The 23,037-nt window shown below is 46.3% G+C and overlaps 1 long non-coding RNA gene across 1 annotated transcript; it reads left to right on the forward strand.

Annotated features, from left to right (window-relative positions):
- Positions 1–798: 798 nt before the first annotated feature.
- Positions 799–22,350, forward strand: LOC128339643 (uncharacterized). Its single transcript, XR_008313144.1, has 4 exons — positions 799–914; positions 18,904–19,074; positions 19,775–19,944; positions 21,882–22,350. It is a non-coding gene; the product is annotated as an uncharacterized LOC128339643 (long non-coding RNA).
- The last annotated feature ends 687 nt before the right edge of the window (positions 22,351–23,037 follow it).

Here is a 23,037-nt window from a genome sequence, read left to right on the forward strand (position 1 = left end):
CCGAGCCGGTTCGGTACCGAACCGGCTCGAATTCGGTCCGGCTCGGTCCCCAGAACGGCCCGATTCGGTCCGGGATCGAGCCGCCGGATCCGGACCGGTTCGGACGAACCGGTCCGGATCCGAACCGAACCGCACATCCCTACCAAAGAGTCAGAAGGAGTCAGAGTGAAAATCAAGTGTAGATCAGAGCTGGAAAGAGTTGCAGAGCTGGAGTGAGAGAGAAGAACTGAAAAGAGTTGCTGATAAAGAGAGCTGAAAAATCACTAGGAGAGAGTCAATCTCTCTGGAGAGCTGAATCACTCATCAGCAGTCTGGGGTTGAAACCCCAGAACTGTGAAGTGAGAGCAGGACCTAAAGCTAAACAATGGACAAACCGGGTTTGCTGGAGAAGCTGAAATGATTGAAGAAGACTCTGGGTAAAGACTCTGAAGTTAAGGCCCAGTGTTAGAAAGCTCAGTTTGGATGCATTTTGATCACATTTTATTTCTTCCTTGTGCTCATATGATTGCTTTTGTGGTACTAAATTTTCCAAAGGAACTACTATTTTAAATTGAACTGTTTTCAAAGTAAAATTTCTTGTTTGTATTTAAAAATCTTTAGCTTCTGTCTGTTTTCTCCACCCCATGCCTAAAGCCTTTATCACACAACTTAACTTTTAATACAACAGAAGTTGGAATGGGATGTTAACAATAGCCTAGGGATGTGCAGAATGCTCAAGCTCAGAATGTTCACACTTGAAACAGGTTGTTGCGAGTGTTCCATTCTGAGCTCGACCGGTTGTTCCAATGGAACGAGCTTTTATTTGAAGGGTGTTCCATTTCAGAACAAAACACTTGCAACAACTCGTTTCAAGTGAGAACGTTCCAAGCTTGAGTGTTCTGCACATCCTTATAATAGCCCTATTCAGATATCAGGTATCTGTAGATTTGGACATGTATTTGTGTGAAGGACTGTACCTGCATTCGTTTTAAAAGTGAGCCTGGATACAGGCCTCTAAAATGCACAGTATGATAGGAAGTGCACTGCTGTACCTGTTTTGAACATGTGTGAATAGCTCTACCTTTGTACAGATCTGTACCTGTGTACACTGTACACTCTTTGGAAGAGTTCTGGAAATAATGTGTGAATAAGGCTAATAGCGAAATCTGATTGGATATACAACATTATGTCATCCCATTCACAACATAATCCCTGACCTGATGGGATTACACATATGACTAATCTGATTGACTGATGTTTGATTAAGTGCTGTCAAGTCGGTGTCGACTCTTAGTGACCACATAGATAGATTCTCTCCAGGATGATCTGTCTTCAACTTGGCCTTTAAGGTCTCTCAGTGGTACATTCATTGCTGTCATAATCGAGTCCATCCACCTTGCTGCTGGTCCTCCTCTTCTCTTCTTTCCTTCAACTTTCCCCAGAATTATGGAATTCTCAAGGGAGCTGGATCTTCACATAATGTGTCCAGAATATGATAGTTTGAGCCTGGTCATTTGTGCCTCGAGTGAAGATTCTGGATTGATTTGTTCTATGATTCATTTGTTTGTTTTCCTGGCTGTCCATGGTATCCTCAGAAGTCTTCTCCAGCACAAAGTTCAAAAGCATCAATGCTTTTTCTATCTTGCTTCTTCAAAGTCCAGCTTTTGCATCCATCGAGTGTCACAGGGAAAACCATAGTCCGAACGATTCTAATCTTTGTAGGTGTAGACACATCATGGCATCTAAATATCCTTTCCAAGGCCTTCATTGCAACCCTACCAAGTGCCTAATGATGACTAATCTGGGAAGGAGGAAAAGGTCCAGAGGGTTGGTAACACTGAAGTAGTGGTAACCAAGAGAATAAGACCGGGAAAAGGAAAAGAAACCAAATATTTGTACAGTCTAAGTATTTGGGTGGCAAAGATGTGTACCCCACCAAAATGAAATGGCTAGTTAGCTGAAAACTGAATGTGTAGGATCTGTTACAGTCTAGTTCAATGCAGATTGGCTGAAAGATGTGGAATGAAAACTGAAAAGCAGAAAAGCATATACGGAATCCCCAAATTTGTGCAAGAGAACTTCACAGAGCAACACCATTGTGCATATTTGCAACATTTGAGGTTTTTCGGAAGAAAAACAAGCCAATAGAAAGACAGGGAAACAGAGTAGTCTCATACTACCTATTATAAAAGACAGTAACTTAGTCAGAGAATTGCCTCCCTCCCTAAGGAATTGTGTCAGCTGTATTAAGTCGATAACCTCTGCATCCTCTTTTCAAGCAGTAGGATGATTTAGGGCTGGTGTTAGCAGATCCTCACATCTGTCTGTCTAATGATGCTCTGGGCATCTTTTTCTGCCAGGAATGATTGTAGCCCAGTTCAGAGCATCTTTTCCCACCTTCGCTCCTGTCCCACTTCCCAAAAAAGAGGCCCTGTGCTCCACAGCATAGCATCCTAAGCACTCCACACCGCAACACTTGTCCCACCACTGACACACTGAGAAGCTTCATGTTGCCATGCCCTCCACAATTATGGTGTTTCTCTGAAGAGGCAAACACATGCATGATGGTGAGCATTTAGGTGATTGGAAGACTGGGGTGCCCCAGCCTTCTGATCACAGAAATGCCCACAGTCTCACGGGTGGCATTTGCCTCTTCAGACAGATGTCGTTAAGTGTGAGAATATCAGTGCCAGTGGCATGGCAGTAGCCTGTATCTACAATTTTTGGTGGTGAAGCCTCACCCACCTCCTGTCACTTGTGGGAGATACAAATCCAGGAGCATCAACTTGTTACAACTGCTATCCTAGTGACCACTAGGGGCATTGGGAATAGAGATGGTAAGCAAGGGTCTAACTCTTTCTTTTCTTACTCTTGTTCTCTCTCTCTCTGCTCTGGCTTCTGATTGGTAGACTGATACTCTCAGGTCTCCCCCTCCTCTTTATATCAGCTTGTTGCCTTTTTCCTTCCTTCCTTCCTTCCTTCCTTCCTTCCTTCCTTCCTTCCTTCCTTCCTTCCTTCCTTTTTCTGCTCTCCCACTATGAAGACATTACACTCAGGGGCACAGGCTTGCTGTCCAAGTATGTAACTTCCTTAATAAACTTTATAAAGTATTTGGACCTTAAATGTCTGCCTTAAGGGCTCTTAATGGGCTTGGTTCTTCTCACATATGCTTGCTCTGTTCTAGTTGGGGTCACTGGAATCCCTTCCCTATATCACTACTGGCCTCCATGGGCCCAGATCACCCACTTCCTTTTTCCCCTTCCTTTTTTTTTTTTTTTGTAAATCATTTTTGTTTATTAAAAAATAAAAATAGCATGTATACAGTACATCTCTTGAACTTCCAGAAATTATAAGTAACAATCCAAATATAAGTAACAGTCCAAAAATTATAAATAAAGTTCCAAGATTCAACTTCCCTCCCTTACCAACTTGCCCCCAACTCTCCCCCTCTCATCAGATATTGCAGAGAACGAAGAACAATGAATTAATCAATCTCATACTCAAGAAAAACCAAATCTTGGGATTGGATGTTGACCAGATGCTGTATTAAAAATTATAAAAGGTTCCCAAGCTAGAGCAAATAATTCATCTGAATTGTTCCTTAAGTAAGCTGTAATCTTAGCCATGGAGGCATATTCGCACTTCCATCTGCCTGCCACAGGTCTGTGCAGCACTGCTCAGCACCACTGTCACAGCCAGCTTGCTTAGCACATAAGGACATAAGAACAGCCCTGCTGGATCAGGCTCAAGGCCCATCTAGTCCAGCATTCTTTTTTATACAATGGCCCCACTGAGAAGCTCACAGGAAGAGGTGAGGGCATGCCCTCGCTCCTGCTGTTGCTCCCCTGCAACTGGTATTCAGAGGCATCTTGCCTCTGATGCCAGAGGTGGCCTTTAGTCACCAGACTAGTAGCTGTTGATAGACCTGTCCACCATGAATTTGTCTAAGCCCCTTTTAAAGCCACCCAAGCTAGTGATCATTGCCACATCCTGTGGCACAGAATTCCCATAATTATTTATGCGCTGTGTGGAAAAGTAATTCCTGTTGTTTGTCCTAAATTACCTGGCCTTCAGTTTCATGGGATGACCCCTGGTTCTAGTGTTGTAAGGGAGGGAGATAAATTTCTCTCTGTCTACTCTCTCTGCTCCATGCATAATTTCATACTCCTATCATGTCTCTCCATAATTGCCACTTTCCCAAACTAAAAAGCCCTAGATACTGTAGCCTTGCCCCAAGCAAGGTGCTCCAGGCCACTGATCATCTTGGTTGCCCTCTTCTGCACATTTCCCAGTTCAAAATGTCCCTCTTAAGACACAGTGACCAGAACTGTATGCAATACTCCAAATGTGGCCACACCATAGATTTGTATAAGGGCATTATAGTATTAGCATTTTGATTTTCAGTCTCCTTCCTAATGATCCCTAGCATGGAATGTGCCTTTTTTCACAGCTGCCTCACGCTGAGTTGACACTTTCAACGAGCTGTCCACCAGGATCCCAAGATCTCTTTCCTAGTCAGTCATCAACAGCTCAGACCCCATCAGTGTATATGTGAAGTTGGGGTTTTTTGCCCCAATATGCATCACTTTACACTTGCTTACACTGACCCGCATTTGCCATTTTGTTGCCCACTCACCCAGTTTGGAGAGATCCTTTTGGAGCTCCTCATTTCACTACCCTCAATAGTTTCGTGTCATCTGCAAATTGGGGCACTTTTCTGCTTACCCCAACTTTTAGGTCATTTATGAGCAAGTTAAAGAGCACTGGTCCCAGTACAAATCCCTGGGCGGGCCCACTTCTTCCTTGTACTGTGAAAACTGTGAAAACTGTCCATTTATGCTTCCCTTTGCCAACCACAATAGTGTGTAATCAATTCACTGCTCCAACACAAGCCCATCACAGCTGCCAGGCAGTGACATTGTTATACTGCATCTGGGCTAGCGAACAGAAGAAAGCTGGCCTCAGTGGCAGCGGGGGGCAGATCTAGCAGAGGCCAGCAGCAGGTGAATGGGGGAGGCTGTGGTGAAGGTGAATGGCAGGTGAGTGTGGCGTTTCCCCTTGGTGGCTCCTGCACAGCCTCCCTCCTGGCATCCCGTGTGCAGAGCACACGATCACTCAGTGGTAGATCCATCCCTGCATGGTGTGTCAGTGTTAGAGTGGGACTTCCGGGCAGAGGTGTAAGTGGAAGGGGGACGTGCCGGGACAGAGTGCCAGTACTTTTTGGCATCTATGGCTGTTGGGGTGGGCAAGGCCATGGCCATGGCAGCTGTCATGGAGAGTGCCTGCATTTCTGAATCTGCAACTACATCACTGCTTCCGGGCATGCTCTGAAGACACCATACATGATTACAGGCCCTTCTTTGCATGTCTGAACAGAACAGGGCTTCTGCCAAACTGCTGTTTCTTCTTCTTCTTCTTCTTCTTCTTCTTCTTCTTCTTCTTCTTCTTCTTCTTCTTCTTCTTCTTCTTTCCTGCTGTTTCTTCACACACACTTTACATCAGCTCCTTCTCCCTCCTGGGAGGATGGGGTGTGTCTGCTTCCCCAAGCTCCAGTGATGCCTTCTTGCCAACACTCAAGGGATATCTCCAGGTATCTCCCAACCATTCGTTCCCATTGAGGAAACCACACTCCAGCATCTTGGAGTATTAACCAATAGTCTAGCTAAGGGAAGGAATGGCCACCTGGCAGCCATAAGAGATTGCACTGATATGCCACAAGTTGATAAACAGGACTTTGATATATGATAAAAAGTGCACTTTGGGCCAACAGAATAGTACCCCACTGCTGCAGGACCCAACTGCTACCCACAGGCCTGGAAACACAAAACTTTTCATTTAATTATAGATTCTATGCCATAACTTAGGTAGACTTTGTAGTCTAATCTACTGAATGTTGGATGGAACAGTAGCATCCGCAGGGGCTGGCTTTGATCAATATTTCACTGAGTAAGGTGCTCTGAACAAACTGAGCACCCTTCAGGTTTCAAGAAAGCCATGGCTAGCCAGGCATGCTTTAAGTAAGGTTTTGGGGGGAAGATCTCATGGCAGCTATCCAATAAATTTCCTAGTAGGTTCACTGTTATCAGTGTCACTCAATGCTATCCTCAAAATCAACATTTTTGGGTCCATTATGAATGCAGAAAGCTGAACAATAATTTTCCATTGCTTTTGTTTTTTGTTCATTTGGTAATTTTTTTAAAATGAATTTATTAGTGCTGTCATCCTTTCTGACCAGTGTCAGGGCTGCATTCCTATTCTGCAGTAGCCCCGGGTTGCAAGGCTAAGGAGTGATAATGCTGCCCATCATGTGGGCCACTGTAAGACAGTTTCATATGATCACATCCTTTGCATGTGCCAAGAGACAATATCATTAATGAGGTAGTCCCTTAAGCAAAAGGGAACGGAGTTTTTAAGAAGTTTAGTGGCACCTTGCCCTAGCAATGAAGTTCTAGGATGTCAGTGGCATACATACCGCGCAGCACGCTACTCATGGAAGGGAGAGGCATGCACTGACATGGACGGCAGTAGGTTTAAATCAAATTAAATCCTTGCTCTCGAGTACAATTGCAGGGGTTATTTTTTTGGGGGGGGATTGGTTGTTTTTTTTACATTTTTTATCCCGCTCTTCCTCCAAGGAGCCCAGAGTACTACATACTTGAGTTTCTCCTCACAGCAACCCTGTGAAGTAGGTTAGGCTGAGAGAGAAGTGACTGGCCCAGAGTCACCCAGCAAGTATCATGGCTGAAAGGGGATTTGAACTCGGGTCTCCTTGGTCCTAGTCCAGCACTCTAACCACTACACTCGCTGCCCCAAGACTCTGGAATGCACTCCCTTTTGAGATAAGAGCTTCCCTATCTCTTTTAAAAGTCCCCACAGATTTAAATTTTCACCCAAGCTTTTTAATTTAACTGTGTTTTAACTTGTTTTGAGGTTTTTACTTTTGTGTTTTAACTTGTTTTATGTTGTTGTAAACTGCCCAGAGATATAAGTTTGGGGTGGTAGACAAATTAGATAGATAGATAGATAGATAGATAGATAGATAGATAGATAGATAGGAACATAGAACATAGGAACATAGGAAGCTGCCGTATACTGAGTCAGACCATAGGTCCATCTCGCTTAGTATTGTCTACACAGACTGGCAGCGGCTTCTCCAAGGTTTCAGGCCGGAATCTCTCTCAGCCCTATCTTGGAGATGCTAGGGAGGGAACTTGGAACCTAAATGCTCCTCCCAGAGCGGCTCCATCTTCTGAGGGGATTATCTTATGGTGCTCACACATCAAGTCTCCCATTCATATGCAACCAGGGCAGACCCTGCTTAGTTAAGGGGACAAGTCCTGCTTGCTACCACAAGACCAGCTCTCCTCTCCACTAGATAGATAGATAGATAGATACTTATTCACCTATTGGGAATAATGGCAGGAGCAACACAGGAGTGAAGATACACAGTTTAAAGAGCACACAGCAGCCCCCATCCTCTGGCTAGGAGAGCTGGTCTTGTGGTAAGTAAGAAAAGTAAGTAAAGTGTGCCATCAAGTCAGTGTCAACTCCTGGTGACCACAGAGCTCTGTCGTTGTCTTTGGTAGAATACAGGAGGGGTTTGGCATTGCCTCCTCACGCACAGTATGAGATGTTGCCTTTCAGCATCTTCCTATATTGCTGCTGCCCAATATAGGCGTTTCTCATAGTCTGGGAAACATATTCTGGGAAACATACCAGGGAGGATTCAAACCAGCAACCTCTTGCTCGCTAGGCAAATCATTTCCCCGCTGCTCCATTAGTTGGTAGCAAGCATTAATTTGCCAAGCATTAATTTGTCCCCTTTGCCAAGCAAGGTCCACCGTGGTTTGCATTTGGGTGGGAGACTACATATGAGTGATGTAAAACAGGGTTTCTTAACCTTGAGCCCCCAGATGTTGTTGGACTACAACTCCCAGAATCCCCAGACATGGCCTTTGTGGCTGGGGATTCTGGGAGTTGTAGTCCAACAACATCTGGGGGCCCAAGGTTAAGAACCCCTGATGTAAGATATTCCCCTTAAGGGGTGGAGTCAAAACTCAGTGGAAGAGCATCTGCATACTTGCATGCAGAGGGTCTCGGGTTCATTCCCTGGCATCCCTAGGTAGGGCTAAGATAAATTCCTTGGACCTTGGAGAGCTGCTGCCAGTCACTGCAGGCCATAGTCAGCTAAATGGCTCAGTGGTCTGACTCGGTATAAGAGCTTCCTATATTCCACTAGCAGCAGGGACAGGATCTTGGCTGTTGAAGAAGCCACATGCCTGCATTCCCCTTAGGGGATGGAGCCACTCTGGGAAGAGAAGGTCCCTGCATGTTAAGTGTCCACATGGCCTAGATTTTCCATAGAGGCAGATTTTCCTATTGGCAGAAAAGCCAAAGAGCTGAGAGTGCTATCAGTCCTACTACACCTAATTAAGCATCTCTCCTGTATTAACTGCAATCATGAGCAAATCATTTAGGAGAATAGCCGAGTGCTCATCAATGACACTCAGCAAACGCAAGCCCCTGGCAAGATTTATTTTGCTAACAGCCCCGCAATTTCAGCAGATCCTGTACCTGAATATTAGAGTCTTGGACTTGGACAGCTTTAGGTTTAAATCAAATTAAAACTTTGCTCTGGGGTATGATTATGCCTCTTAGTCTTTTAGAGCTGTCTTATTATTACTGCCTTCACATGGGAAAAAGAGAAGTTTTATGTACCTCTACACCTTTTTTTAAAAATCCAATATGAAAAGGCGTGCTCATTTGCATCATAGGATGGCTTTCCGCTATGGATTTGATGCCCTCCAGAAATCTTTCAGGTTAGAACTATTGTACTTTTAAAGTGGATTTTGCAGCCCCCACCAACCTACAGCTAACATAATGGGGGTGGGGGGTGGGAGGGGAAGCGATAGAAATTTCTGAAAGGCTGAACAAGACAATGTCTTGAATAGGCCCATCAGTATATGTTCCACCTAAGATAAGATGGTTCCTACATCCCGGAATTACAATGGCATTGTTTGGGGATGTGGAAGCAAATTTAAATTCTCGGGGATGAAGATGGATTGATAGGCCAAGCATAAACCTTTCTGAAAAAGAAAGGAAAAAAGCTCAAAACTGTAGCCACCTAGTGGTGAGAAACAGACACTACCGGCTGAACTGACTGCCCATTTGATTTTCATAATATAGGGGTAGTGGGAGCTAGTTAGATGCTTTATGAGAGATTTTTGAAATTTAGGGAAAGGACTGTACATTGGCAATTTCTGTTGTAACACTTTTGGCTCTGCCTAAACTCTCAGAGGAAGAAATTCCAAAGCACAGCTTGCTTTAGCTTCCACCCTCCCTGTCGGAAAGAACAGTGGCTGGCATCCTGAAGCCCCTGTGCTTCTGAAAAGTTCAACTAATTCGGCTCCACTTCTGGATCAGTGGTGGGGGCAAATTTTGACAATCTCCCCTTCCCTAGAATGCACTCTGAGCCACCGAAAAATATGTCCCTGAGGGTCACACAGTCCTTGGGGACAAATTTTTGGGTGGCAGAGAAGGCTTCCTGGGGAAGAGGAGTTTGTTGAAATTACATACACACAAAAACACAGACTAGCATTGGTGCAGCATTAATCTGGAACTCTTAAGAAGCACTGCTATTTCTTCTGTACCACTTGTTCTTGGTTAATCAGGATGTCAGCCACTATTCAGCTTCCCATTGCCTTAAGGACTTCAGAAATGAAGGGTGTGTATCCTAATCAAAGATGGATTTGCACTCATCTTTAATGGGCAGGCTGTTAGAGGGGGAAACAGTCCAGGCAACTGAGGACATTTTCCAGCTCTTCTCCCAACCCTGTGGCCCCAGGGAGCTCCGAGAACACTCCCTCAAGGATTAGGGTGCTGCTGTTGAATGCCAGGTTGGTTAACGCTAAAACGTCTCTCATCCACAATTTGATTGTGGATGAGCATGCTGACCTGGTATGTGTGACAGAGACCTGGTTGGATGATCTGGGTGGGGTTGGTCTCTCTCAGCTCTGTCCTCCAGCTCTGTCCTCTGATCATGCAGCAAACTTGCCTGGAGAGTCGGGGAGGAGGCATTGCAGTCATCTATCGAGAGATCCTCCCCATTTCCAGATGCCCGGTCAGGCAGTCTCAGAATTTCGAATGTTTGTCCTTGAGGGTGGGCCTCCGAGATAGGCTGGGGATTCTGTTGGTCTACCAACCACCCCGCTGCACTTCAGTCTCCCTACCTGAGCTGGCGGGGGTGATCTCGGAGATGGCCTTGGGTTCTCCCAAACTTATTGTCTTGGGGGATTTCAATGTCCATGCTGAGGCCCCCTAGTAGGTGCAGCTCAGGATTTCATGGCCTGCATGGCAACCATGGGCCTGTTTCAGCTGGTATCGCGCCCTACCCACATGGCAGGACATACTCTGGATCTGGTTTTTGCCGACCAGGGAATAAATGATCTGGAGGTGGGAGAGTTTGAGACAACTCCCTTGTCATGGACAGATCATCATCTGGTGGGGCTTAGTTTGACTGCTCCGTCTGCCCTCTGCAGGGGAGGTGGGCTGATTAGAATGGTCTGCCCCTGAAGGCTTATGGATCCACTTGGTTTCAAGATGGCCCTCAGGGAGTTTCCAGTGTCCAGAGCTGGTGACTCTGTTGAGGCCCTGGTGAATCTCTGGAATGGAGAGACAGCTCAGGCTGTTGACATGGTTGCTCCTAAACTCCCTCTCTGGCTTGGTGGAGCCCATTCTGCTCCTTGGTTTTCTTTGGAGCTTAGGGTGATGAAACAACTCAGGCGACAGCTGGAACAACGCTGGAGAAAGAGTCGTGATGAATCTGACCACACAAGGTCTACAGTCCATTTCGGGTCTGCTCCGTGACGGTGGGGGCAGAGAAGAAACGCTTTTTCACTGCCTCCTTTGCATCTGCTCAGTGCAGACCAGCAGAGCTGTTTCGTGTAGCAAAGACATTGCTCCACACATCCCCCCAGGTAGTGGGGGATGAATAATCTACAGCCCGCTGTGATCAGTTTGCGTGTCAATTTGCGGATAAAGTTGCTCGCATCCGTGCTGATTTGGACTCCAGAGTTTTCGCAGCTCCGGCAGACATGCCTCTGGTACCATCTGGTCCTATTGTGTTGGATTCTTTTCAGTTGTTGCAGCCTGAGGATGTGGACAAGATCCTGGGCAGTGTGTGGGCGACAGCGTGTGCTCTTGACCCTTGCCCTTCATGGCTAATAAAAGCTGCCAAGGAGGGTACAGGCAGATGGTTAGAGGTGATTATTAATGCTTCATTAATAAGGGAGGGTAGGATGCCATCGTGCCTCAAGGAGCAATGGTAAGGCCATTATTAAATAAGCCCTCCCTTGATCCCTCCAACCCAGACAACTATTGACCTGTTCCTAACCTTCCATTTTTGGGCAAGGTGATAGAGCGTGTGGTGGCGTCCCAGCTGCAGAGGGATGATTTGGATTATCTGTACCGTTTTCAATCTGGCTCCCGCCCCAGATATGGGACTGAAACTGCCTTGGCCACACTAGTGGATGACCTGCCTTGGTCGCTCTAGTGGGTGACCTATGCCGGGAACTAGACAAGGGGAGTGTGTCCCTGTTGGTTCTGCTGGACCTCCCAGTGGTGTTCGATACCATTGACCATGATATCCTTCTGGGCCACCTCTCAAGTATGAGAATCGGAGGTACTGCTTTGGAGTGGCTCCGGTACTTTCTTGGGTGGAGGGTCCAGAAGGTGGTGCTGGGGGACAATTACTTCGCTCCTTAGCCATTGGCCTGTGTGGTCCCACAGGGTTAGGTTTTGCCCACCATGCTGTTTAACATCTACATGAAACCACTGGGAGAGGTGATCCGGGGACTTGGACTGAGTTGTCAGCAATATGCAGATGACACTCAGCTCTATTTCTCCTTGTCACCTGATCCTAGGGAGGCAGTGGATGTCCTGAATGGGGGCTGGAGGCCATGATGGGTTGGATGTGGGCTAATAAACTGAGACTGAATCCAGACAAGATGGAGGTAATGTTGGTCAGTAGGAGAGCTAATCGAGATGAAGAGATTTTAGTGGTTCTGGAGGAGGTTGCACTCCCCTTGAAGGAGCAAGCTTGGGGGTATTGCTGGACCCGGCTCTGCTTTTGGAAGCTCAGGTGGAGGCAGTGGCCAGGGGTGCCTTTGTACGGCTTCAGCTACTGCGCCAGGCTGCTACACCATGGAAGCAGGAGTGAACTTATGAATGTATGAAGATGAGTCCTGAGCAGATGGTAAACAAAGCAGGCACGCAGCTCTAAACCATGGTTTGCCTGTTGGATGTCCAGAAGCTGTGGTGGCTGGTGGACATTGGGTCAGGGGGCAGAGTGGAAGGTAGAATATAACTTTAATGATAGATAAACATTCCTGCCACTGCTGCCTGGCATCCCACATAGACAACCCGACATGTGCCCTGCCCCTGCTGCTCAACTGGCCACCATGCAGGCTCATTGGCCAGCTGTGTGGCAGGGACGGGATGTGTGGTGGATTGCCCGTACAAGATGCTGGGCAGTGGCAGAACCTTTTTCTGATGAATAAAGGTATACTTCACCTTCCATTCCACCCCTCCGCCCCGCCCCAGCTCCCACTCTGCCCACAGACACCTGACTGCTTAGAGGCAACAGAGGAAACCTAATTGTGGGTTCCACGGGCCACAGACAACACGTGGCTAAATTAAACAGCCCTTGCATGTAGATGTGCTTTAGGACTTCGAATGACATTTTGCTGGCACTCATTGGCTGAATGATCTTGGAACCATTCACAGGAATATTTGCCGCCTATAAGACAGGATGATGCCCATAATGCTTTGATTCTTGAGATTTATAGTGCTTGACAATTCTTCTGATAGTGATGTATGCATAAGACAAATGACTCTTCTCTTTTTTCTTTTTGCTTGACTGCAGAGAAACATAATTAGTAAACAAATGAAACCTGGTCAAAAATTTTAATTAGCCTCATAAAATGCCTCAGTCTGAGAGGAGTAGCTGAGCAGGACTATGAAGACTTCAGAAGGAGTGGCATTCTCACCCAGACCGGATATAAGAGAGGCTAGCAGATTCATCCGATAGGTGCCTGTAAAATGACCACTACACAGCCATTTCTTCCAGCACCATCTAGTTGGCATTATCATCTCCATGGGCTGCATTCGCATGTAACGTGGAACCACAGGTCCCACGGACCCACCATGCTGTGCCCCCTCCCTCCGCTCTCCCGTCCAAATTCGGGTGTACAGGAGAGCAATCTCTCTGCTGACAGTGAGACTGCAGAGAGGCAGGGGAGCTGGCTGTGCAGGCTTCCTTCTTTACTGAAGGACAGCCCTCACAGCCAATCACGCTGGAGTTCAGGGAGGAGCTTCCTCCCTCAACTCTGGTTCCAGGGCCTAGGGGTGTGCACAAAACCGGTGTTCGGTTTTGTGCCCCCAAACTAGAACCCCGGCTCAGCTTGAATTTTAGCCAGTTCAGAGATCTAAACATCAGAGAGAGAGAGAGAGAGAGAGAGAGAGAGAGAGAGAGAGAGAGAGAGAGAGAGAGAGAGAGAGATTACTCAGGGCGGTTATATATGTTGTGTGTGCGTGTGTAAAAATTATACTTACTATATATAGATTTAATGCCTCTTCTAATGCTAACCTGTCCAAGTGTCTCGCCATTGATTGTTAACTGTGTACTCCACATGCTCATTGCTTTTTTTGTAAATACCTGAATGTTTTTGCTGACACCAGTTGTTTCTAAACATTTTAGTATCCATGTGTGAGGCAATGAATCGAAGGCTTTCTTGTAGTCAATCCATGCAACACTTAGATTGGTTTTTCTTCTCTTGCAGTATTCTAAAATCATTTTGTCAATCAGCAGCTGGTCTTTTGTGCCTCTGGTGTTGGGGCAATTTCCTTTCTGTTCAACTGGAAGCTGTTTGTTAGTTAATACGTGTTGCATCACTTCATCTGCAATTATTCCAGTTAACAATTTGAACATGGTTGGCAGGCAGGTGATCGTCTATAATTACTTGGAACTGCACCTTTTGCTGGGTCTTTCATGATGAGATGAGTTTTCCCAGTTGTTAGCCATTGTTCAATATCACCTCCTTGCAAAATGTGATTGAACTGTTTTGATAGTTGTTTATGAAGGCTTGTTAGGTGTTTAAGCCAAAAGCCATGCAGTTCATCGTCGCCTGGCGCAGTCCAATTTTTAATTTTCTTTGCTCTTTCACTTATTAATTCTGTTGTTGTTGTTGTTGTTGTTGTTGTTGTTATTTCTTGTTTACACAGTCAGACATGTGTTATTGACTGGTTTGTTTTATCCAGACATCGAGTCCTTCCCAAGGACCTGGGATGCCAGAATTTTATTTTCAATGGTTATAGATATCGTCGCAGAATATAGGCTGTTCCCAGTAAAGCTGCTTTTTGTAATTGGCTGATGGTGATTTCTGTGGCCCCTATGGTGTTGAGGTGCTCTTCAAGGTCTTTTGGAACTGCACCCAGGGCACCTATTTTTTATTATTATTATTATTATTATTATTATTATTATTATTATTATTATTAGCAAAGGATTGAGCCTGGGTCTCCCTGCTCCAAGTCCAGCACTTTATTACACCAGCTGGGTTTCTGCCATCTTTTTCTTCTTAATTTTGCTGTGTTTCCTTTTTGAGCCGTGCTATTTTATTTCTGCTGATTGCTTGTTAGTACTGCGAGTTGTTTTATGCTGCTTTTATTGCTGCCTTTGAAAATGCTATGATGATTATGGGGTTTTTTTAAATTAGGTTTTTCTTCTTGAACTACTTGAAATTATTTTTAAGAAAAGCAGGTGTGAGCAGGCTTTAGGGGACAGCATAGAGTTTCCTTCACCTTCACCTAGGACACCCGCAAGGCTGGGCTGTGGGTGGTCACTCACTGCAGGATAGTTAAAGTCCAATGTCAAGGCAGAGAGGCCCAAGAAGTGAACCAGGAGTGGAGGGAACAGGCCAGGAACTGGGAGCTAGAAGCAAATTCAGTCACAGCAAGGAGTCAAGCTGAGCAGACAAACTAGAAACGGGTACCAGGAAGCAAGCCAAGAGTCAGAGGCAAAGCCAGGGGACAAAGCCAAGCAGAAAAACTGGGAATTGTAGGCACTAGGACCAAGACTAGGGGCTTTTTGGTTTAGGGGAAAAGCCAACTAAGGGGAGACAGGATAGAGGTTTACAAAATTATGCACAGTGTGGAGAGAGTAGAGAGAGAAAGAAAGAAATTTCTCCCGCTCTCACAATACAAGAACCAGGGGTTCCCAGGGCCAATCCACAAGAACAAAATGCCAGGCCACGCAGAGGCCCTTTGTACAGGCATGTCGGCCCCCAAAATGGCCGCCGAACTGGGGGGGAAAGCTCAAACATGCTGAAGAACGGCTGAATGGGCCGGTTTTGGAAGCAAGGGAGGCCAGTGGGGGGAGAGGGAACCTCCACGGACACACACACACCACCGCCTTGGAGAAACCCCACCGAAGAGGGGATAAGTTTGAAAAAAGTAAAAACATATTTAAAAAAGCTTGTGAACCAACTGAACCAAGGGGGTGCCAGGCCGAACTGGCCCAGTCTGGTTCGGGTCCAGTTCAGCCACGAACTGAACTGGACCAGCCGGTTCCATGCACACCCCTAATGGCGATAGGCTACCTCCAGGTCAAAGGTGGGATACCTCCAAATACCAGCTGCCGGTGAGCAATGGCAAGAGAGGGGACACATCTTATTGCAGGCTTCCCAGAGGCAGGCATCTGGTGGGCCATTGTGGGAAACAAGGTTCTGGCCTAGATAGACCTTGGGCCTGCTCCAGCAGGGCTGTTGTCAGGTTCTTAAGAAGACCTTGATACTAAAGAAAACGCTTAATCCAAACAGGATGCTTTTTGTAAACAAGAAGACCTCGATGTTCTAGAAGCACCCAATAGTTAACTTGGGCAGAGCCAGTCCAGGCCCTGAGAGCTCTGCGTCCTAGTAAGGTCATTGCAGTTCAGCAGTCTGCCACATGGGGCAGCTGTATGTAGTGTCCATGGCTCTCATCCGCAAGCCCAGAAGCTGCTGACATACAGGCCGCCTCTGCGCATAATGGCAAACAGCGGGTCCAGTGGACCCACAGTTTGCCTCCATTCCACCCCACCACCACCCCATGAGCTCCTAGATGATCCAATATGCAGCCAGGGAGACTGCAAAGGGGGAGGCACTGACAACAGGGGTGGCATGATAGACAGCTGTGGCAGCCAATTCATTCGGAGTGGGGAGGAGCTTCCTACCCTCAACCCCGGGATTCAGATGAGACGATGCTGCCTTCAAACATGAGGACTCGGTGGTGAAACTCCCTACAGACCTAAGGTATAAATTAAGGTCTGAGGGCTAAAACTGACCCATAGTTCAGCAATGAAACTGACAAACACAATTTGTAACCTCTGGCACATTTGCCTCTGATTTGCCGTTATGTCCAAAGGCAGCCGGAGAGTTTTCACATGATCAATCTAATGTTGGCTCCATGGGAATCTAGAAATTCCCACAGTGCACATACTGCTTTAGTGTGTGAGCTCAGAACCTCTCCCAATCTCTGGTTGGCAACGCACTGACCCAACATGAAGCCAAGATCCATAATCTTAAATTTGAACTTGGCTTGACGATGTTGGCTTCATGTGGAGTGAGTGGATTGCCAACTGGAAATTGGGGGAAAGTTCTCAGGATTGCTCTACAGCAGGCCTGCTCAACTTTGGCCCTCCTGCAGACATTGACCTACAACTCCCATAATCTTTGGCTATTGGCCACAGCTACTGGGGATTATGGGAGTTGTAGTCTAGAAATAGCTGGGGGGAGGGACAAAGTTGAGCAGGCCTGCTCTGCAAGAATGCATGCACCATGGAAATTTCTTCTAGATTGCTGTGGAGCTGACATTAGCTCAATTGTGCAAAGATCCCCAGAGTCGGAGTTCCTTTCACCCATTGTCCTGTTCCTGGAATGCTGATCTCTTCATACCAGTGACTCTCTGGCACAGGTGTCCAGAGGGTGGCAAAGGGAGGCACCCTCCCCCCCACACATTGAGCCAGTCCCACTGAATTCAATGGGAATAAGATTGTAGCCTTTGCCCACCCCCTCACCCACCATCAGTCTGCCGTCTTTCAGATCCACCATCAGATCCTCCTCTTTCAACAGGTGCCGACACTCCCAGCATGCTGGTTTCAGGGCAGAGCCTGACTCATCAGACCAGTGTGTCTGTTGCTGGTCCTCCTCTCATGTTTCTGCCCTGACCATATATCTGTTTTCTCAGCAATAGATCTGCAGCCAATCTGATTCCTGGCAGGTGATGGCTCCACCCCTTCCTTCTCCCTGCTGAGTAGCTTATCAGTCATTTGTGGCTGCCACTATCCCACTGTCTCATCGGCTCAAATCCAATGGGGCATGGCCACCCATCTCTCTGGGTGCTAGCATCACAATGGGAAGTGATCCCACAGGCAGACAGTAGATAAAGCTTTTATTTATTTATTTATTATTTTAAGTGAAATACATAATTTCATGGAGGACAGGTCTATCAATGGCTATTAGTCTGGTGGCTATAGGCCACCTCCAGCCTCAGAGGCAGGATGCCACTAAATACCCATTGCAGTGGAGCAACAGTAGGAGAGAGAGGGCATGCCCTCAGCCCTTGTCTGTGGGCTTCTCAGAGGCATCTGATGGGCTACTCTGTGAAACAGGATGCTGGACTAGATAGGCCTTGGGCCGGATCCAGCAGGGCTATTCTTATGTTCCTAAGTGAAACCTTGTTTCTGTTTCCTGTCGTAAAGATAAGCTTACAGCCTGCTGGGACCAGCCTCAGTTTCTCAGTCTCTGGCTGGCTATCGAATCCAGGGGTAGCCATAAGTTTAGGTCAGCCACTGGAGCTGGCTGAATCAAAGATTCTCAAGCCTGGGTCTCCAGATGCTGTTAGACTACAGCTCCCATCATCCTCAGCCACAATGGTAGGTATTGTGGCTGGGAGTGATGGGTGCTGTAATCTAGCAATATCTGGGAACCCAGGTTTGAGAACCCCTGGGCTAGATCATGATAGTTATAGAGGCAAGTGGGCTCAACCTCTAGAAAGAGCCGGTCTTGTGCCAGCAAGCATGACTCATCCCCTTTGTTAAGCAGGGTCCACCCTGGTTTGCATTTGCATGGGAGATTCCATGTGTGAGCACTGGAAGGGATTCCCCTTACAGTGTGGAGCCGCTTTGGGAAAAGGATCTGCATACATGCATGCAAAAGGTTCCAAATATTCCCTCCTTGGCATCTCCAAGATAGGGCTGAGAGAGATTCCTGCCTGCAGCCTTGGAGAAGCCACTGCCAGTCTGTGTAGACAATACTGAGCTAGATAGACCAATGGTCTAACTCAGTATTCCCAAAGAGAGTAATTACAGAGATGTCCAGTTAAAAGCAAAGTGACTCTTCCCTTTCCCTAACACTACCTGCATCTTGCTTAGAGATCGTCACCCTAAAAACTGTCCCTCACAATGAACTACCTGCAGTTCCAGAAGCCAAGTTAAACTAATCTGTGCATCTCAGGATCAGAGTATTCTTGCCCTTTGGCCCAGGCCTCCCCAGCCAAAGACCTTTGCAGATGGGGATGATGGGAGTTGTAGTCCAACAACATCTGGGGACCCAGGTTTAAGAACCCCTGCAGTTCAAAGGAGAATGAGCTACTTTTCAACCATTCATTACCTGAAGAATATCCATGCATGCTCTCTCCTTCCTTGACCTCTCTCAATCCAGATAGGGATGCTTTTTGTAAAGACAATGCAAAATCCTTTGATCCCTCTGCTCTCCTCACAGCTAGGTTTTTATTCTTGCCAATAAAGCAACCTTCACTTCCTCATCAGTTTTAATCACTTTTCATAATTCACGGGCCCTTTCCCTCCCCTTGTCATTGTGTTCTCCATTTCAGTCACAGATTTCAACCAACATCAAAGAGCTGCAACCATTTGATCAGCCCCATTATTCATCTTGCTCCAGGGCAGCGAGGTCAATACGTGGCGTTCTTTGCTGAGGCAAGAGATTTCTTTAGCTTGAAGATGAGAGAGGCAGGACGTAGAACAGTCCTAATTCCAGGATAGAGGTACGCCCTGTGCAGGCATGTACAGAAGCCACTGGGGGAATTCCATTTTTCAACTCTTTTGCTTGATCTTGAGCAGATGATTTCCACAGTTTCCAACTGTGTGTTAGTTTGCTCACTGTTAGTCATAAATGGCATTGTATCAGGGTTCCCAGCCTATGGTCAATGTGGCTGGGTATTATGGGGATTGTAGTCCAGCAACATCCGGTGAACCAAGGTCAAGCACCCCAGCTTTATATAAAGTCACCAGATTTTTCACATGCACATACTACTTTTTCAGAAGTCTCTTGGATTATCTGCTGCTTAAAGAAAATATGCTTTTAATTGCCCTCTTAATTGGTGTTCTTATTTGCTGTGATTTATTTCGTTTGTTTTATTGTGATGTTGATTGCTCTTACTACTACTACTATGAATATTTATGTACCACTTTTCAACAAAAATTCTCAAAGCAGTTCACATAGAATATATATATATATATATATATATATCCCCCTGCTTTATTGCAATAACATTACAGTACATAAACATGATCAAGGATAATAATAATAATACATGTGAATATAACTGAGGGCGGAAGGCAGTGTAATCTGTATGAGGGTACAATTACACATATGTTTGGTCCTGTCTGGTTATTGTGCATCTTAGCTTGAAATTCATAAGGTAGCTAACATGATGTTCACGTTTTATTGGGGTACATCGCCAGCATATGGAATCTAGCACTATATCAAGAATTGTGGATTCTTCACACTTCGGGTGTTGCCAAAAAGATTATAATACAATACTGGAAGGACAAATTCACTCCTGAATTGCAACTTTGGATTCCTGATAAGTGCTCCCTGTCAGCATTTGAACTGTTCTTTTTTCGTCGGCAAGGTAAAGAAGAGGAATTTTCCGCTATCTGTTCAAACTTTAATAACTGTATATGCTTTGAAATATAAGATATCTATCTATCTTTGGAAAAGGTGTTTTTTTCCCTTTTTTTTCTTTTCCTCACTTTGTCTCCTATGTTGGCTATATGTTATTATGTTTAAACTATATTTACATAGAAAAATAAATAATAAATACGTTTCCCCTGTCTCAAGAGGACCCACAGTCTAAGAAGCAATATAAGTCCTTTCAGATGTAATGTGGTTCTGCGCTCCCACCGCCCAATGTCTCGTCCAAATTCGGACATAACAGAGAGCTCCCTCTTTGCAGTCTCACTGACTGTAAAGACTAGCGGGAAGTGGCTGCACAGGCTTCCTTCTTTCATGAAGGACAGCCCACACAGCCAATAGGAGCTGGAGCAAGGGAGGAGCTTCCTCCTCAACTCCAGTTTCAGAGGGGTGAAACTTCGGTGCCAGCATTCAGATGTGACATTGGCACCATGTAACCAGAGTTGGGGGGCAGTGAAACCATATGATTATTGAAGGTTCATTTCAGAGTTTGGAGAGGGAAACCACAGGTTCTTTTTGGGGGTCCAAACTGTGGTTGCACACATGCAGACATAAAGCTTCGGAAACCAGAGGTGAAGGGACTTCCAGTTTTGTGTTATGTGCAAATGTGGCCATAAGCTAGACACCAGCAACAGCCATTGGAAGGATGTTGTGCTGGGGTTCGGACAGTTGCTCTCCCCTTGCTAAATAGAAGTTCAGTTCTCTTGAATTGTGTAAGCCACATTGAATGCTTCTGTCTTGAAATGAAAAGGTGAGATAACATTTTTCTCATAAATAGGTGAAATAAAATTTTAATAGTAACACGTTACTTGATCTTATGCATTAGTATTTCCTTCAGTCATGCTGCATCATTGATTTTATAGTCTTAAAGCTGCATATGCTGAATATATGAAACTGCCTTATTCTAAGTCAGACCATCGGTCCAACTTGCTCAGTATAGGGGTGGGTGAGCCAGCTCGAAACTGAGCCAGCTTGGCTTTGAGCCAGTTTGGTTTGAAGGCGCAACCTCAGACTGAACCTGACCAGCTTCGGTTCGAAGTTGAGTGGAACCAGGCCGGCCAGTATGGAACCGGCTTGAAGACGTACCAGCAGAGGGGAATCCTCAGCAGATTCCCCTTAACCAGTGAAGGGGTGGGGAGGGCTTCCCTAAGCATTGAGTGGGGAGTAAGCATTGGGGGGGGGAGTAAAACTGTGTACTTATGAGTCCCCTCCCAACGCTTAGGGAAGCCTCCCCACTCCTTTACTGGTAAAGTGGAATCCTCACTGGCAAATCCCCTTCGCCGCCAGGTCTTTGAGTCGGTTCTGAACCAATTCAACCTCGAACCAAACCGAGGGGGCCGGCTCGAAGAGCCAAAATTGAGCCAGTCCAGTCCAGTTCAAATCCGGTTTGGATTTGAACTGAACTGGGAAGCCAGTTTTGTGCACATCCCTAGTTCAGTATCATCTGCACTGACTGGCAGCAGCTTTCCAAAGTTTCTGATAGGGGCCAGCCTACCCAGAGATGCCCAGGATTGGACCTGAGACCTGCATACAAAGCATGTGCTCTACCACTGAGCCACAACCCCCCATTTCCCTAGGATCTCACTGCAGCCTGAGCTTGGTTGCCATAACCAAAGAGTCATTCTTGAGCAAGCATATTTTACTTGGATGCAAAAGGTGCTATGGCAGGATTGATTGAAACTGTAAGAGATGTGGAAGGATTCAACCTTGAAAAGAAAATGTGTATATATCAATGTTAACCACTGAAGCTGTTGGTGGTACTGCATTCCCAACTTGTGATCAATTTTATAAATAAATGATTAAAACCTGAAATAAGCAGCAGGGCGGAAACTATAATGCAGGATTTTGCTCACTCTGCCCCTGCTTTTTTTGCAGATTACGATGCAAAATATGACATGTGCTTCTCACAAAGAGAGGTGTGTTTTCCATACTTGTGCACCTCCTATTTTTCTACACATGTGGACGGACCTGAAGGCTCTGTGTCTCTAGTGACTCCCAACTGGGGTTATCGACCCAAGAACAAAGAGTGGTTTCTTCCATCTTGTGAAAAGCACCTCTGAGAAGTAAGAAAGCAAAACAAATGAAAAGGAAATATGAAAACTGTTTAGGCTGGACAATCAACCTTATACAAGCATGTAATAGGAACCAGAATGGTGTTTCAAACAGAGAAGAGGAAAGAAAAAGAAAGTCACCTTGCCACAGGAGAGAGATTGAACAAAGAGGAGGTGATAGCTTGGAGAATGATAGAGTCATCTAATATATTCTAGCAGTAAAAGGGATCTTAGTTCAAAGAATAAAAGGGCTGTGCCAGTGTTCTTCATTGTAAGACCCGAGTTCAGTGGTGGCCCCCATTAACCCTAAGTGTGGCTTCCTAATTGTTTATTGGACCTCTGCATGAGCATGGATTGTCCCCTCTGCTAAGCAGGGTCTGCCTTAGTTTGCAATTGGATGGGGGCTAAGATATTCCTTTTGCGGGGGGAGGGGAGCCATAGCTCAGTGGAAGAGCAGGCTTGGCAAGCAGAAGGTCCCAGGTTCACTCCCTGGCATCTGAAGGTGGGAAAGACTCCTGCCTGAAACCTTGGAGAGCCACCACCAGTAAGCCTAGACTAGGGGTATGCACGGAACCACTCCAGGCAGTTCGGTTCAAGTTCAAACCAAACTCGAACCAAACTGCCCGGCCTGCGAACCGGTTCTAACAAACTGGCTGGCAGTTCATTTCGTGCCTAGAACTGGGTCAAATTGATTTGACCCAGTGCAACCCAGTCCTAGTGCTTGCAAAGGGGAATCTGGTAAGGATTCCCCTTTACAAGAATTGGGGGAACCCTACAGGTTTGGGAACAGGTGGGCAGGGGGCTGGGCAGGAGGTTACCTTATGTGTGGTAGTTGTGCGGCTCCTCATCGGTCATGGGCCACCGGTGGCTCCCCTAGGCCCCACCAGCACTCCCCCCCCCATCACTACGAGCCAGCAGGGGCCCGGTTTGGGCATCCATGCAAGCATAGAGGTCGTTAGAGTGACCTCCACACATGCATG

Source organism: Hemicordylus capensis, chromosome 1 (assembly GCF_027244095.1).
Source record: "Hemicordylus capensis ecotype Gifberg chromosome 1, rHemCap1.1.pri, whole genome shotgun sequence".
NCBI classification, from domain to species: Eukaryota; Metazoa; Chordata; class Lepidosauria; order Squamata; family Cordylidae; genus Hemicordylus; species Hemicordylus capensis.